The sequence below is a fragment of the Hemicordylus capensis genome, chromosome 1, assembly GCF_027244095.1.
Source record: "Hemicordylus capensis ecotype Gifberg chromosome 1, rHemCap1.1.pri, whole genome shotgun sequence".
Taxonomy (NCBI): domain Eukaryota; kingdom Metazoa; phylum Chordata; class Lepidosauria; order Squamata; family Cordylidae; genus Hemicordylus; species Hemicordylus capensis.
Genome location: NC_069657.1, coordinates 210724086 through 210742689, shown reverse-complemented (window position 1 = coordinate 210742689; position 18604 = coordinate 210724086). Strand labels below are relative to the sequence as shown.

The 18604-nt window shown below is 48.8% G+C and overlaps 1 pseudogene; it reads left to right on the top strand.

Annotated features, from left to right (window-relative positions):
- The first annotated feature begins 4964 nt into the window (after positions 1-4964).
- Positions 4965-9637, top strand: LOC128331812 (uncharacterized; annotated as a pseudogene).
- The last annotated feature ends 8967 nt before the right edge of the window (positions 9638-18604 follow it).

Genomic DNA, 18604 nt, shown 5'->3' with positions numbered 1-18604 from the left:
CAGACAGAAGCTTCAAATGTTTAACTTCACAACAATAAACCTTTCCTTCAAAATAGTTCAATGCAAAAACAATAGTTCTTTTGCAAAATTTAGTACAAAACAGTAACCAAATGAGCAGCACAAGGAAGAAATGAAATATGAGCAAAGCACATCCACTCTATCCTGCACGAAAACTGGGCCCTCACTCAGAGTCCTTCCCAAGGTCCTCTTGTGATCACCCCTAGTCAGCTTCTGCAGCCAGCTTGGCTTGTGCCTTGCTCAGCCTCAAGTCCTGCTCTTCCTTCCCAGTTCTGGGGGTTCAGTCCCAAACTGTTCCTTCAGCTGCTTTAGACATGATTTGGTCCTCCAGAGAGTCACAACTCTCCCTGTGACTTCTCCGCTCTCTTTCTAGCACCAGTTCGGAGTCTCTCTCAGACAGTGACAGCAGCTCCTTCTCTTGAACTCTCTTCAGTTCTCCAACTTGCACTAAAACTCTTGAAGGCAGCCTCCTTATATTCCCTTCCCCACCCCACTCCAAATTGTTTCAGACAAACCAATAATAACAACTGAAGTCCCCTCCATTCTTTTAAAACATACCCAATCCAGTCAAGCCTCTCTTCCCTCCAAAATTAAACCAGTTCAATTCTTCTCCCTCCAAAACCAAACCGTAGAACAGGAGCTGTGAACTTTTGACTCCCTGCACAGTTTTTTAACATAGGGAGTAAGCAAAGCAATTGCATTGCAGAAGTCTTATATACAAACAGAGGGGATTCAGGCCTCATTCCTTCACTCATGGCAATCAAAATATGTAGCTTAATTATTTCACTTGATCTGTAGATGGTCAGTGAATTGAGCAAGTGAAACATGTTAAATATCTTGGAGTGGTTTTTCAGTACAATGTTAGGAAATCTGCACGTGTCAGACTGGTCTCTGACATGGCACAAAGAAGTGCAGCAGCTATACTGCGGTTCCACCGTGCTCAGGGCAGTGGCTATATCCCTGCCGCTACTGAACTCTATCTAGCCAAATCTATGACACAACTCTTATATGGTGCCCAACTAATTTTGTCACTCTAGAAAGGATTCGGTCAGGCTTCCTGAGAGCTCTTTTTTCTGCACCGAGGCACACTGCTAATTGTGGTGATTCGCCAGGAGGTTGGTTGCGGTGTAGTGGTTAGAGTGCTGGACTAGGACCGGGGAGACCCGAGTTCAAATCCCCATTCAGCCCTGAAACTAGCTGGGTGACTCAGGGCCAGTCACTTTCCTCTCAGCCTAACCTACTTCACAGGGTTGTTGTGAAAGAGAAACTCAGGTATGTAGTACACCGCTCTGGGCTCCTTTGGAGGAAGAGTGGAATATAAATGTAATAATAATAATAATTAATAATAATAATAACAAGAGCAACAACAACAATGGCAGAAACTAGGGCTTGGCTGTTAATAATTTATCATTAGCTAAAATTTCACCTTCAACCAATAGGACTTATATCCAAATTTTTATCGGCCATGCCTCAGCTGCCTTGGGGTCTGAAGATAATCAACTGACTCCTTCTCCTTGGATTAGCTCTTGACTTGAGATGGGCCTTGTGAGAGCAAAAAATATGGTCTGTCAGCGACTGGAGGATACTGAGTTGCAGAATGAGCTGGCTTCTCTGCCTGCATTCTACAGACCACTAAAGATCAGGTTGGGTTTTTCTTCTGCACCAAATCTGGCATCTATTTCTTTTTCTAAATTCCGCCGAGCCTTCTCGAGAGCCCGTTTTCATGCTTTCCTTTCAGCCTTGCTTACTGGGAGGTTTCAACATCTGCCCATGGAGGCTCGGCTTTGTCCTTGCAGCTCTGGTGAAACCGAAACTATTGCTCATATTTTATGGTATTGTAATTTCTATCGGGAGTTGAGGCACTGTCTCTACCCTTATTGACCAGATTCTCTGGACATTCTGATGACTTTTTCGTTAAATTTTTACTTGTGGATGATGATTCCCTTATTTCTTATGCCATGGTAAAATGCTGTTATATAGCCATTAGGGTGCGTAGCTCCTTGACTGATTCAAAGAGGAGCGCGGACTGTTCACGAGACTGCTGTGATGATGATTGTTATCGCTCTAATTGCTACTGTGATATTGTTTATTCGTCTGATACTTGTTTTTTTGCTATTGCAACCTTTGTAATTTTTGGTTTTGTTCTTGGTTAATGATCGTAAATAAATACATTAAACTAAACAAGCTTAATTGAAGAAGGCATAAAAGGTAGAGACTAAGCAGCATGGAGCTGATATATAGTGAAACGATCACAAACAGGAGAGCTTCATGACCACGGGTGTAGCTGTAATTGAGCGGATAGGTTCTCAGAACCCAGGCCCCCAACTCCATAGGAGCCCCCATCTTCACCCCTCTCTATCGAGGGACCACCAGGGAGAGGGGCAAACCCTGTTCATGATGGTCTTCTACATGAGACTAGTTTGCCCCTGGGAGGCACACCCAGACAGTATTCTGAGTTCACACCACACACAGCTTCAGGGCCAGCTGTTCATTAAGACTTTCTGGGCCTTTTTAAAGTCATGGCCATGATGTGATGGTGGTACCCTGTAGCAGAAAACACCTCCTTCTTGACATTCCCTCTCTTCCTCTGTTCACACTGGCTAACCTCATTCTTTTCTCAACCTGCAAGTATTTCTCCCAGCTTCCTCCCCATAGCCAGGCCTCATATTCCCTCTTCCTGTGCATGACAACTTCCAGCTGAAAGGAACAGTAGCTGTGGGAGGGACAGATGATCAGGTTCTCCTTGCGTGATCAGATATTCCTCCATCATAGGCCTTTTCAGAAGACTAAGGCATAGACTGATAGCAGAACCTCAAATCCAACCATTCATTTTCCTAATATAAACACTAAAACAACAACTTATAGATACTTTTTTTTTTGGCTTTCTTCCAGAAACTGGATAGACTGGGATAGGATTTATAAATTATTTGCTGGAAAGATTATTCACTTTCCTTGGGATATGAGGCATCTGCTGCTTGGTCATGGAGCCTCCCACTTTCCTGATTGTTTTGGTGGCATCTTCCCGGATTTGGAGTTTCTCTGCTTTCCCCAACGTTAAGGAAGATGCTTGCCTGGCATGGGACAACTTCTGAGAGACCATTGTGGCAGTCTCTGCATCATTGTGAATTAAAAATGCTATTTGCTTGGTAGTCCCGAAAGATTTTGGGGCACTAGGTGATGCTTTGGTGAAGGAGGTCCCAGATCCTCTGGGAGCTACTCTCTCTCTAGACACAAACTGGTGACTATCTTTGGGAGACATGTGTTTAGAAGGCCTCGGGGGAAGATTAAGGAGATAGTGGTCAATGTTTCCTAGGGTTTGAGGCCTAGCTCCTAGAATGGGGGGAACCTCTAATTTTCCTTTGAGGCAGAACTCAGGTTGTGGTCAAGAAATGGTTAAAGAGTCTACAGGTTGTTAATTGTAACTTGCTAAAAGTCATAAATCTGTCTTCTGCTGGAATGCAGGAAAAGAGGTCCCTTTTGGAATCTCTAGATAGCAGGGCGCTAGCTATGACACCTTCAAGGACACATTTGGAAAAGGGAGTGAAATAGTTTGGCTGTATGGAGGGAGGAGGAGGGGATGGAATGCTCAATTATAGTTAGAGGAATATTGTCTAATTGTAATAATTGTAATATGACGATTAAGTGATGCTAACCAATGAGGATTGTATCCACTGAATGTAATTAAGATGAGTATAAGAGCTGAAGCCAGAATGTAACCCGCGCTCAGCTTTTCGGAAATTATTCCACTGAGTCTATTTGCTAGCAATAAATACTGCTTTTTCTCAACTGTTGGTGTCAATCTCTCACTTTGAACCCGGAGGATTCTGCTACATTTCCTGGGGGCTCTCTGTCCGGGATTGAGGCTATTGCCTACTTGCCTTGAGTGCATGTGGGGGGGGGCGTCGGGCATCGCCCATTGATAGGAGCCAGGCGTGCCAGAGTCCCATTGAACTCTGCTCAGATCGGTGGACGGTCCATGGCGCCCTCCTTTTGCATCCTCAACGGCCCTAGTTGCACCAGCTGAGAAAAACCAGAACAGGGGAACGGAGCTCCGCTACAGGAACCAGGTGAGACACTGCGATATCGCACCGGACACTGACTCCCCTCCTTAGAGGGGGCTGTGTGTGTGAATCTGATGGGCTGAGTCTGGAGGACCCCTCATGAGCGCAGTTCCCAATCATGCGAGTGCATTTGGGTCGCTTACAGGGGCTTTTGAATGTCGTTTTGTCTGTCACCCTGTGTGTGCACTGTCAGACCCCTTACTGGCAGTCTGTTACACCCCTCCCTTCATTGTCTCTGTCTTGATAGCTGTCTGAATCATGGGTGGGAAACACACAAAGAGCACACCCCTAGACTGTATGCTGAAGAACTTCAAGTCAGGCTTTAGGAAGGCAGGAGATTATGGAATCAACCTTGATCCTGGCCAATTAAAGATATTTTTTACCCAGCTGTGGCCCACCTTCAACGTAAGGTGGCCCGCAGGGGGGAGTACAGACCCAGATGTAACCCAGAGGGTGTGGAATGTAGTCACAGGGGAACCAGGACACCCAGACCAATACCCCTACATAGATTCCTGGCTAGTCCTCAAGACCAAACGACCCCCATGGCTCAGGGGCTGCTGTGAGCAACAGGCAGCCCTCTTTGTGGCCATGAGGGCAGGGGCCAAAATGCGGGGAGAAGGAGGGGAAACTACTAGAGACCCCCCATCAGCCCTGCCAGCCATCCTGTTGGCTCCTCCTTTGCCTCCTGACGAACCTGTCTATCCCCCGCCACCTTACCCGTTACTGGCCGCGCCCCAATGGGCTGAGGTCGGGGGGACCGGAGCATCAGAAGAATGATCAGGTGCAGAGGCAGCACCTGCCACGGCCCCTGAAGAGAAACCAGAAGAGGCCCCAGGACCCTTGATTCAGCTCTCCCCCTTGTCCACCCTGGCCCAGAAGAAGAAGATGTGGGCAATCTTCCCAGATTCACTGGTCACCCAGGCCCCACTGCGAGAAGTACCAGGTCCCTTCTATTATGATGGCGAAGGGTCCCTACAACCTGGACCCCCAACTCTCCAGTATACTCCCTTCACCACTACTGACCTCTTCAATTGGAAGACTCACAACCCCTCCTTCATGGAGAAACCCCAGTCCTTGGTGGATCTCCTGGTCAGCATCATGCAGACCCACAATCCCACCTGGGGAGATTGCCAGCAACTCCTCATGAGCCTTTTCAGCACTGAAGAGAGACGCCAAGTCTTTGAGGCAACGCATAAAAGGCTGCGGGACACTGCCCCAGCAGATACAAATGATGCCACCGCCTATGCGGCTCGGCTCTTTCCGGATGAGGATCCCAAATGGGACCCCAATGATGCCACTCACTTGGGGTGCCTCAAGAAATATAGGGAGGCCCTGATCGAGGGTCTCAAGGCCTCCGCTAAGAGACCCATCAACATGGCCAAGCTCTCTGAAATCATACAGAAGCCCGATGAACATCCGGTGTCCTTCCTCGAGCGCCTGTATGAGGCATATCGTTTCTACACCCCCTTCAATCCAGAGAGCCCAGAGAGCCAGAATATGGTGAACACCACCTTTGTCACACAAGCCGCCCCTGACATTAGGAGAAAGCTGCAGAAGCAAGAGGACTTTGCAGGGATGAATATTACCCAGCTGATGGCCATCGCCAACAGGGTCTACATGAACAGGGACACTGAAGAGAAGTGCAAAAAGGCCCGTGGCCAGAGGCAAAAGGCTAACCTTTTGGCGGACGCCATCTCAGATGGTGTGGGCGAGATGGGCAAGAGGAGGAGCGGGCCAGAACGCAGAGAGGTTGCAAGGAAGGAGAGCAAGGGACGTCTGGGACGCAACCAATGCGCCTATTGTAAGAAGGAGGGTCACTGGAAGAACGAATGCCCCGAGAAAAACCGGGAACCCTGGGGTGGAAGGCTTGGCGGCCGCAACACAAGTCGTGGCAGAGGGACACCACGGGGACGGGTGATGGATGACTGCTATCAGAGGGGCCCCGAGTGGCAGGAGCCGGGAGATTTTGTCGGCCTGGCCGCCTGGGAGGAAGACTAGGACAGACCGGGCACCCTCAACTTAGGCCCCCGGGAGCCCATGGTCACGATGAACGTAGGGGGCCGGAAAATGGACTTTTTGGTTGACACAGGTGCCCAATACTCTGTTGTCACCTCCCGGGTAGGAAAGCAGGCAAGCAAGACGGCCCGCATCATCGGGGCCACCGGCGGGATTAGTGAGCGCCCATTCTTGCACAGCCTCACCTGTAACCTCGCTACCCGCGAAGTGGCCCATCAGTTCCTATATATCCCTGAGTGCCCTGTTCCCTTGCTGGGAAGGGACCTCCTGCACAAGTTACAAGCCCAGATCACCTTCACTCCATCTGGGGATATCCACCTGGCAGTTCCCCCAAGGAAGGGTCTGATCCTCACCCTAAATTGCCCTCTGGCAGAGGAGTGGAGACTGTATCACACCATGGCTCTCCAGGGGTCCATACCCCTTGAAATAATAGACCTACCTGGGGTCTGGGCTGAAGGCAACCCTCCAGGCCTGGCAGTAAATCACCCTCCTGTTATTGTAGAATTGAAGCCAGGGGCTCAACCTGTCTCCATCCGCCAGTACCCCTTGCCTTGTGCATCGGCCAAAGGCATCCAAAAGCATATTGACAGACTGCTCCAACATGGCATACTCGTTCCTTGTACCTCCCCATGGAACACCCCTTTGTTCCCGGTGGAAAAGCCAGGCACAGGGGACTACCGTCCAGTACAGGATCTCCGGGCGGTCAATTGGGCTACAGTCACAATCCATCCCACTGTACCAAACCCCTACGTGCTCCTGGGACTGATTCCCCATGAGGCCATGTTTTTCACTACCCTTGACCTGAAGGATGCTTTTTTCTGTATCAGGGTAGCCCCCCAGAGCCAGGCAATTTTTGCTTTCCAATGGGAAGACCCCTATAGTGGACAAAGGGGGCAACTAAATTGGACTAGGCTTGCCCAAGGGTGGAAGTGCTCCCCAAGTATTTTTGGAGCCACCTTGGCACAGAACCTCCTCAGTTTCCCATCAGTTCCCGGCCGCTGCATTCTTCTCCAGTATGCGGATGACCTGCTCGTGGCAGCAAGCTCCCGGGCAGAGTGTATCCAAGGCACTAATGACCTCCTGAGACTCCTCTGGACTAGTGGCTACCGAGTCTCAAAAGCCAAGGCCCAAGTCTGCCAGGACCGCGTAAAGTACTTGGGGTTCCACATCTCCCAAGGCCAGCGGGAATTGGGACATGGAAGGAAGGAGGCTGTTTGTTCTCTGCCCCAACCCAAAACCAGCAAGGCTCTGAGGGAATTTTTGGGAGCGGCAGGGTTCTGTTGAATCTGGATCCCTAACTTTGCTGAATTGGCCAGACCGCTCTATGAGTCCACAAAGGGGGGCGACAAAATGCCTTTTGAGTGGGCCAAGGAACAGGCTACTGCCTTCCGGGCTATCAAGACTGCTCTTCTATCCGCACCGGGCCTGGGACTTCCAGACATGGAAAAACCGTTCCATCTCTTTGTCCATGAGAAGTCAGGCCTCGCCCTGGGGGTCCTCACCCAAGACATGGGGTCATGGTAGCGCCCAGTAGCTTACCTCTCCAAGCAAATAGATCCAGTAGCCAAGGGGTGGCCACCGTGTCTGCGCGCCATTGTAGCCACTGCACTGCTGGTCCAAGAAGCTGATAAGTTGGCCTTAGGTCAGAATATGACAGTTTATGTGCCCCATGAAGTAGTTACTCTAATGGAATATCGAGGGCATCACTGGTTCACCAACCAACGCATGCTGAGATACCAGGGCCTACTTTGTGAGAATCCGCGTATCACCTTACGCACTGTTACCACTCTTAATCCAGCCACCCTACTCCCCACCAGGGGTGACACAAGGCACCATGATTGTGTGGAGACCATGGATCAGGTCTACTCCTCCCGGCCAGACCTGAAGGACCAGCCCTGGCAGAATCCAGATGTAGAGTACTACACAGATGGCAGCAGTTTTCTGACTCCCCAGGGGCAGTGAAGAGCAGGCTATGCAGTTGTCACCATTGCTAAAACAGTTGAGGCTGCACCCCTCCCTGAGGGAACCTCCGCACAGAAGGCTGAGCTAATTGCCCTGACAAGGGCCCTCGAACTGGCAGATGGGCTAACAGCCAACATCTATACGGACAGCAAGTATGCATTCTTGACTCTACATGCCCATGGAGCCCTATACAAGGAGAGGGGCCTCATCAATGCAGGGGGCCAGAAGATAAAACACGGTGAGGAAATCCTCTGCCTCCTCGAGATTGTTTGGTGTCCCCGGCGAGTGGCTGTCATGCACTGCAGAGGCCACCAGAGGGGGATGACAGGATTGCACAAGGCAATCGGAGGGCTGACCAGGCAGCCAGAGGAGCGGCCGAGAATCTACTCGAAGCAAGCCCAGCCCGAACACAGGGGGCCCTGTTGTCCAAACCCCTAGACCTCTGGGACCCACAATACTCAGAGGATGAACTCAGGTGGCTGAGGCAGGAGCCGGGGACAAGACAGGGACCGGGGGACTGGTTCTACCTGCCAGACAACAGGCCGGTAGTGCCCAGAGGGTTGGGACACGCCTTGGTAGAACACTACCATCAGTCCACCCATATGGGAAAAACGGCCCTTGCAAAGCTACTGCAGAAGTCTCTGTATATCCACAACTTGTTTGCCTTAGTGGAAAAGGCTTATGCATGTTGCGTGACATGTGCTAGGACAAATCCTAGACAGGGGCCCGTTGTGCCCCCTGGGGTTCAGGCAGTAGGGGCAGCCCCATTTGAGAATATCCAAATTGATTTCACTGATCTCCCCCGGGCTGGGACCGTTCGCTATGTCCTTGTTCTTGTTTGCACCTACACGGGGTGGGTTGAGGCGTTCCCTACACGCACAGAGAGGGAGAAAGAGGTCACTAAAGTCCTGCTAGAAGAGGTCATACCAAGATTTGGCCTCCCCCTCACAATTGGGTCCGACAATGGGCCCTCGTTTGTGTCCAGAATCATCCAGCAGGTAGCCCAGGCCCTCCAAATTACCTGGAAACGCCATACGAGCTATAGGCCCCAATCTTCAGCAAGAGTGGAACGCATGAACAGGACAATCAAGACCCAATTGGCCAAATTATGCCAGGAGACCCACTTGTCTTGGCCAAAATTGCTCCCCATAGTCCTTTTTCGCATCAGGGCCACTCCAGTTAAATCCACAGGCATCTCCCCATTTGAGGCCTTGTATGGGAGACCACTACCCATCATTTCCCGGGTGACCCCTGATCTGACCCAACTGGGGAACACTATAGTGGCTGGCCAAATCCAACAGCTGGGGAGCCAATTCAGGGACCTAAACCGATGGATCCAGGAACGAATCCCAGTCTCCTTGATGCCCACAGTGCAACCGTTCCAGCCAGGGGACCGAGTGTGGGCAAAGGAATGGGATAAGCAGCCCCTCAGGCCTCTCTGGAAGGGACCCTTTACAGTATTGTTAGCCAACCCAACAGCTGTCAAGGTAGAAGGGATTGCTGCTTGGATCCACTGGTCCCGCCTAAAACTGGCATCACACGAGTGGACCACTGAACTAGATCCAAAAAGCCCACTCTGACTCCGACTCTACCACAAGGGTCCTGAAACCCCAGGCCAACCAGAAGGAACCGAGGCTGAAGGCGAGAGCTCTGCTCCCCGCCGACCGGGACTGGCGGTGGACACAGGTCGAGATCCTGGACGCCGGCTCCCTGCTTCAATCCCACCGGAAGCGGATTGATTGCACAGAGAAGGAGGAAGCCAACACCAGAGGGGAAGTCTGATGTTGTTACTGGACTGTACACTAATACCTTGTATACTGTTTTGCTTCTCTCTTTGGGCCGACAGGCCCTTGAGAAAATAGTGGAGCGAAAAACAGCTGTTCACCTCCTGCCTTTGTACCATGCACTGTCCAGAAAAGACAGTGAGTTGTAAGGGCGGCAAAGGGGGGAAATGAGGCAGAACTCAGGTTGTGGTCAAGAAATGGTTAAAGAGTCTACAAGTCGTTAATTGTAACTTGCTAAAAGTCATAAATCTGTCTTCTGCTGGAATGCAGGCAAAGAGGCCCCTTTTGCTATCTCTATATAGCAGGGCGCTAGCTACGACACCTTCAAGGACACGTTTGGAAAAGGGAGTGAAATAGTTTGGCTGTATGGAGGGAGGAGGAGGGGATGGAACGCTCAATTATAGTTAGAGGAATATTGTCTAATTGTAATAATTGTAATATGACGATTAAGTGATGCTAACCAATGAGGATTGTATCCACTGAATGTAATTAAGATGAGTATAAGAGCTGAAGCCAGAATGTAACCCGCGCTCAGTTTTTCGGAAATTATTGCACTGAGTCTATTTGCTAGCAATCAATTCTGCTTTTTCTCAACTCTTGGTGTCAATCTTTCACTTTGAACCCAGAGGATTCTGCTACACCTTCAGCTGTGTGGAATGCTTGCTTTGTGGGGTCAACTCCCAACTTTAGGCGGCGTCCAGAAGCTGAATACTGGGAAGAGGGAAATATTTGGGAGGAGGAAGGCATGTTTGCTGCATTCCTTGATTTTTGAGGGAGAGGAGCTGAAGCCTGCTTCTTAGGGAGCTTGACAGTTTTTGTTCTTCTCCCTCGGATCCAGTCCCAGCCTTGCTTGAAGGCAGAAGGAATCTTTTGCTTTTTTGCCATAGGCCTTTCTTCAGAGCTGTGGAAGTCCTGGTCTTTCTTTCTTGCTGGGGCATGCTGGGGCTGGTGGGGCCTGGTGGGGCACTTCTCTGGGGCTGCCCTTTTCTTTTTAAACCACCTCATAAGAGGGCAGCAAGCCTGGTTTGTGCTATTCTTCAGACGTTGATATTTAATTTGGCTTGAAGACTCATGAGGGTCCTCCTGGTCCTCCTCCTGATCAGATCTGAGGTGGTATTTCCTGATGCTTGTCATTTTCTGGGTGTCAGAGACGCAGCTATTCAGCATGTCAGATGAGACCTTGGACTCCTGGATCTTCCTTGACAATGGCTTGTCTACCAAGCCTCCAGGCATGCCATCCTGTGGCCGGAACTTTGGGCCAGTCTTGGGCACCAAGGGTGGGAATGGAGTCTCTGCTCTATTTTCCCGGGTGCGCCTTGGAGACCATTTTCCCTCAGAGCTTCTGCTACTGAAGGAGGTGGTGTTAGATGCACTCTGGAGTCTGGGCACAACAGAGAACAATTCGGCCAAGGACTCAGAGTGGGGTGTGGGGCCCCCACACAACTCTTGCAACTGCTTTTTATGCAAGTTGAATTTCACATTTTCATGGGCTGCAAATTCCCTGCGAAGCTCCTTGAGCCCGGGTCTACTGAGTCTGGGCAGGGTCCGCAAATAGCTGCCACCTTCAGAAGATGATGGGAGGGATCTCTTCAGCTGGCTTAACTGAGGAAGAGGCCCAATTGAGGAAGAGGTCCACGCACTGTTCAAAGAGGAGAAGGAGGCCAAAGTGGTGCTGGACAGACTGGACAAGATTCTGTTGGAAATAAGAATAACGGGTCAGTGGTGGAAGGAAGGAACGTTACTTTCCAAAGGGGAGAGGATGGATGAGAATTTCCACACTCCAGCTCTGGGAGGGTGTAGCAGACTCTGGAGGGAAGGACTCTTCCTCTCCTCACAAAGTTTGTAGCTCAGTAATAGAGCATCTGCTCTGCATGCAGGAAGTCCCAGGTTCAATTCCTGGCACCTCCCGGTATTAAGGCTGGGGAAAACTCCTGCTTGAAACCTTGGAGAGCTGCTTCCAGTCAGTGTAATACTGTGCTAGATGGACTCAATATAAAGCTGTTTCCTATGTTCCCGCACAACTTGCTGCTGTAAGTAGCCACTTGGGGAGAGGCAAACTCAGGGAATCAGTGGTGAGAATTACACTCACCTATCTCATCTGGATTGTGTGACAAAAACACAAAACAGCTGGATTCTGCTCCTACCCTAGTCCAATGGCCTCCAGTGAGAAAAATTCTAGATAGTAATCTCTTTGGGACAATGATTTGCTTTTGTGTTGCTGTAAAGTGCGGTGCACATTAATGGTGCTATATAAATAATACATAAGTAAATAGTAGTTGCTTTATATCCATATGAGCTTGCACTGTGCTTAGCAACTTGCTGGCCTTTAAAACACAACTAAAAAACAACAAGAACCCTTAAATGGTGTTGATATCAACAATGTCTTCAGCCTCTGGTGATGAAACCTTCCAGGCAGGCTTGTTAAACAGTGAGTTCCCTGGTTGCCTGTGGTGAGTCTGGATGCACACACAATCAGGCTGGAAGTGACATAAAAAGTTGATTCTTTTCTCTTTGGGGCCATCAGTGAAGGGAAAGTCTGTCGGCAGCAGACCAGAGAGTAACAGAGTTTACTGGGTAGAAATGTCTATGGGTTGTTTGGGGAAACCAGAAGTTGAAGTGAATCAAATCTCCCCCCCACCCCACCCCAGGGGAAAGCGTTTCCTAGCCTTTCTGTCTGTAAGAGACCTCTTACCATCGCCCACCCACACGTCCCTCCTGACAGTGCAGTCCATCCCTTTTTCTGTCACTCTTTGGAGAGAACCCTGAGACCTGGCAGCAGCAGCAGCTGCTGCTGCTCCCTCTCTAGAGGTCAGCACCTTGTGAGCAGATCACAAGTATCTAGATCTTCTCCAAGGGATGGGATGTCCACATTTGTGGCTCTCAGCCTCCTTTGGAGAAGAAGATCAGTCTCCATGGCAAGGTCAGCACCTCAGACTGCTTTGGGGGCCTGGGGGGAAGTAGAGAATGTCAGGGCTCCTTGGACATACGGCATGGCAGTGGATTAAGCTGACAGACCTCGATGGGCTTGGCCTGCCAGAACAATTGTGATCCCCTCATGGGAGACACACCTCACGCTGTGGGACATCCAACAATGGCAGGATGCATGCATGTGTGATGTCACCCGCATTGGGGGAGCAGAGGGCCTAAGGCTGCAGCTGCTGAGTAGTGGCTCCCTTTGGATGCAGTGGCTATCACTTACTTCTTCCTCCTCCTCCTGTGGTATCTGCCCTTCCCTGCTTTCCTAATCCATCTTGAGATTGCTGTAAAGAAGAGACAAGAGGCCAAGTGAGCTGGCTTGGGACAGCTCAGACTCCAAGTGCCCTAAACACACACACACACACACACACACACACACCCCTCTAGCCCTCCCCCAGTGAAAATAAAGGCTGCTCACCAATCCAAGCACGCTGGATTTTTGTCCATTTGATTCTGGGGCCATAAATCTGTTCATGCTGAAGAAAAAAGCAGAAAGCATTGGGCAAGTGAGGCTCCGTCTCAGAGGGAGTAGGCAAAGGGCCAACCTCTTTCTCCATCTCCACCCCCAACAGAGGCACAGAGTCCTCCCCAATTGTACCAGCCTCCACCCCTTGCCTCTCAGGTCCCCACTCCCCTACCTGAGGGTCTGAGCCTCAGGAGGCAACCCTACTACATTGGTTTAATCCAAAAAGGCTATTTTTAGGTTCACAACAGTGCACTAATGGGCAGGTCCAAGTGGTCTTCTTGGATCATGCTGTAGATACAAGCCAGCCATGGGGACCCTGGAGCCAAATTGAGGCTCCTCTAACATCCTCCACTTAAAGCTGCCTCTTACCCATAAGTCTACAGCAGTCCAAACGAAGACCCAGAAAATGCTGAAAAGAGCCAAAAGATGCAGTAGCACCAGTATGCAGCCACTACCGACCACGTCCTCTAGGAGCACAAACATGGTGCTGCCTCTGGCTAGGCGAGGAAGAGCTGCTCTGGCAGTTTCTAGGCTGTGCCTGGACTCCCCTCCTGAAGTCACGATTGCAACACAAATGCCTTTTGTGACCTAGCCCTGCTTGGCCAAGGGAGTCCTCTGAAAACATAGATGAGACTTCACAATTAGGCCGGAGCATCACCCCCCCCCAAATAAGCACCTCCTCCCCACTTGTGCAGGGGGGGATCCTTGGCAAACACACACACACACACACACACACACACACCCTCTCAAAGGCCATCCCCTTTCCTGCACCTGAGGCATAGCCCAGGCAGAATGGGAACATTCCACCACACAGGAGAAGCCACCTGAGTCTGTGCTTGGAATACATTGTGCAGATTAAGCAGATGTACCTGCTCTTGCGTATCTTTGATCTTATTTATATTTCAAGGTGCAGTTGGTGGACTGGGGAGTAAGGTCAATGGCCTGACCCTTGAAGTGATTCTCTAGCAGGCCTGCAGCTCGAGAAAACCAGGTCACAGTCCTCTCTGCGGTCTGGGCTGCACCACTTCAGGCTACAGATGGGGCTCACATGCCACCTATATAGTAAACATCCAGCCAGAAATTAAACAGGTCCCCAATACAGTGTGTCTGTCTGCTGCGTCTCTACAAGGCACAGTTCTCTCCCCAGATGCTGTCAGTATGGATGACAATAAATGCCCAGGCTGAAATTCTGCATGTTGCAGCGTCAGATATCATTCTTCCAGGAAACCTTTCTCCCCACGTCCTTCAGGCTCCTCACAATGTAAGAGCTTTCTTGGCCCTCAGGAGGAAGAAGGAAATATTGATGCTGACACATTTCTTATCTTAAAAGGGGTGTGTGTGTCTGTTTTTATGGTGGAGATGAACAGGTTTGTTAATTATGCTTCCCTTTTATTTGGTTTAGCTCTGAATGGCTTAGCTCCTGTCTCTGTTACTTAATGTTTCTTCAATCCAGCCATTTTAAGTCAGAGATGCCACCTCAATTTGCTTTATTCCTGAACATATTCAAACTAAGTATCACTGCTATCAAGTGTAATTGAGTTCCGCAGATCATTTAGCAAAATAAATAGTTATTGCCATGCATTTCTGTTTTCAGATGCAATTAATAGATCACTTTTTCACTTTTCAGGATTGAAAAAAGTTGCTCTAAGAGCTTAGCAGCCCTAGCCCAGTCTTGGCTGCTCTTCAGAACAGCCTTCCAGCCATTAAATATTGCAGCACGTTGGCTATGGCTCTAAAGGGTTGGGGTGTGTGTGTGTCCCTTTGAAGTGCTTACATTCAAAGCATCCACATCTTTCAAATGAGCTACGATTGCGCAAGACATTTTGTACCATTAGGTATTCCCCCCCCCCAAAAAAAAGTAGAATTGAACATTCACACACAGTTTGCAACAGCAATGGGAATATATTAGGACTTTGGAAAGGATCTTAGCAGAAAAATTTAGCGTTTTGTTTGTTTTGAGGACATATCACCTTTCTTCTTGGTAATTAAAACCCCATTTTCAAGTGTTTGTATTTGTTGTTAAACGGCTGTCTTCTCAGCTCATCTTCATACTGTTATTTCTGTGCAGTGTGAAAGTTGTAGCAATATACAGGTTACAGAACACGAATTGTCAGATACCATTTTGAAAAGCTACTGCATACGAAGATATTGAAGAATAAATTTATTCCAGGGGCAGCGGGGTGTAGCTGCAAGGGAGAAATAATGTCCCTGGTTCCTTGAGGGATCTGGGTGATGACTTGTGCTTTGCCCTTTCTTTGTTGAAAGGAAAGGAAAGGTTGTACTGTCAAGTTGGTGTCGACTCCTGGCAACCACAGAGCCATGTGGTTTTCTTAGTAGAATACAGGAGGGTTTACCATTGCCATCTCCCACACAGTATGAGATGATGCCTTTCAGCACCTTCCTGTATCGCTGCTGCCCGATATAGGAGTTGCCCACATTCTGGGAAACACACCAGCGGGGATTCGAACCCACACCCTCCTGCTCTCGGAAAATGTGAGGGAACATTTTTCCATATGTGGTGGTCATGCGGGAAGGCAAAGGCCTTTTGGGATATGATATACAATGAGCTGAAGAAAATTAAGTGACATTTCTTAAGAGGCCAGAATCCTTCGTGCTGGGAATAACTGAAAGAGAGTTCTCCAGATGAAATTCAACATTTTTTATGTATGCAACCATTGCGGCCAAGATAGTGTATGCACAAAAATGAAAATACACTAAAATGCCCCAAAAAGAAGATTGGTTGATAAAATTTTTGGAATATGCCGAGATGGCAAAGTTTACAGCACTTATAAGAGATGAAAATTTGGAATGTTTTAAAGAAGATTGGGGACCATTTTTGCTTTAGTTAAAGAACTATTTTTCTAATATGGACTTTTCAGTAGGGTTTGAAATATAGTAATAACAGCAGTAAAATTGAGTAGTATTGTGGAGTATGTAGGTTTTGAATTATTATAGCAATGGTTTATATGTATACCTATTGTGAACTGTGCAGATAGGCAAGCGGGAAGTCAATATTTACTTATGCGTAGAATCAGATAAATGAATGCAATTTGAATGTAAAAGCTATTATAATTTAGAATGGAAAAACACCCCCCTGCTCTCTAGGCAGGTTACTTCCCTGCTGCGCCATTAGGTGGCATCTTCTCTTTGCATCTCTCTGAATAAAAAGAAGCGAGGCAAGGGTCCCCGCCAACCTTGCGATGCCCCTTCAGGTTGTTGAAACATCATTGATTGTTTGTTTTGTTTGATTGATGTTGATGTTTGCTCGATTGACAGTTGTGGCAATATACAGATTACAGAACATGAATTGTCTGTAATCTTGGTTAAACTGTATTTATCTGAACCATGGTATAATTTGATTTCATGGAGATTGCCTGATTTCCTATTCCAGTATGTCTCTCTTGTGTAAGTGTGCCCCTTGCTTATGATAGCTTTTTGAGTAGTAATACTATTTTGTGTTCATATGGTGTTTTGAAATGTTCAAACCACTTCACATACATGATATTGTTCTAATCTTTACAACCACCCCATCAGGGAGGTCAGGATTATTATTCCCATATTTCAAAGCGGGCGGGGGGTGGTGGGTGTTGAGTCAAATTGAATAGTGGCTTCTCAAAGACCATAGCAGAGGCAAGACTCAAACCAGGTTCAACCTACCTCTGATTTGCATGTTTTGTGTCATAAAGCAAATAGCAGCTTGTAAGAGGGGAAAGATTTCTATCAGGAAAGGGGGGCATACAAAAGGATTAAACCTCCTCCCCAGCACTAAAGTTCTGATCCAATTCAAGCCTCCCACCCCCCCTCCGCCATGGCTACTTTGATCTGGGGGTATTCTATTCACTTTCTGTTCTGCTACAGTCTCCTGTGTCACATCTAGTTTGGTCTTAACTGCTTAACCCATGGGGGTCTTCCTCTTAAATCCTAGAAGCCAGTGCTTTCATACAGGGCCAGTACCAACCGATGGCATTGTTGGGTAGCCGCCAAGGCCCAGTTGTCCAGGGACACCTACTGCTGATGCCTGCTCTGACCTCCCAGCCACCAGCAACCTCCTTCCTGGTCTTATTACATCACCCAGCTGACAGGCCCAACACAGACTACCTCAGCAGGTCTGAGGTCTGGAGACAGGAAAGATGGCACAGTGCTTCACAACTGTCAACTTCCCCCCTCAGACTCCCAACTTTAGGATGGCCTCCAGCCAACGTTGCAGGCATAACCCTTGACCGACATGGCTAATATTATCTGACAGGAAGGTTGTTGTAGAAAGCCTAGTAGGGATCATAAATGCTTCTCTGAGGGAGGGCAGGATGCCTCCTTGCCTTAAGGAGGCAATTATTAGACTAATTCTGAAGAAGCCTGCCCTGGATTCCTCAGAGTTGAGCAAATATAGGCCTGTTTCCTACCTTCCGTGGTTGGGCAAGGTAATTGAGAGGGTGGGGTCCTCTCAACTCCAGGCAGTCTTGGATGAAACTGATTATCTAGACCCATATCAGACCGGCTTTTGGGTGGGCTATGGGGTAAAGACTACCTTGGTCGGCCTGATGAATGACCTCCAATTGGGAATTGACAGAGGAAATGTGACTCTGTTGGTCCTTTTGGATCTCTCAGCAGCTTTCGATACTATCAACCATTGTATCTTTCTGGGGCGTCTGAGGGGGTTGGAGGTGGAAGGCACTGCTTTGTAGTGGTTCCACTCTTACCTCTCAGGCAGATTGCTGATGTTTTCCTTCGGGGACTTTTGTTCCTCAAAAACTGAACTTCAGTATGGTGTCCCTCAGGACTCCATATTGTCTCCAATGTTGTCTAACATTTACATGAAACTGCTGGGAGAGATCACCAGGATATTTGGTACAGGGTGTTATCAGTATGCTGATGACACCCAAATCTTTTTCTCCATGTCAACATCATCAGAAGAAAGCATAAGCTCCCTAAATGCCTGCCTGGAGGCAGTGATGAGCTGGATGAGAGGTAACAGTCTGAGGCTGAATCCAGATAAGACAGAGGTACTTATTGTGCGGGGTCGGAACTCATGAGATGATTTTGATCTGCTAGTTCTGGATGGGGTCACACTTCCCCAGAAGGAACAGGTACACAGTCTGGGGGTGCTTCTGGACACAAACCTCTCCCTGGTGTCCCAGGTTAAGGCAGTGGCTGGAGGTGCCTTTTATCAGCTTTGGCTGATATGCCAGCTGCGTCCATTTCTTGAGATAAATGACCTCAGAACAGTAGTACATCTGCAGGTCAGCTCCAGACTTGATTACTGCAATGCGCTCTATGTGGGGCTGCCTTTGTATGTAGTCTGGAAACTGCAGTTGGTCCAGAAT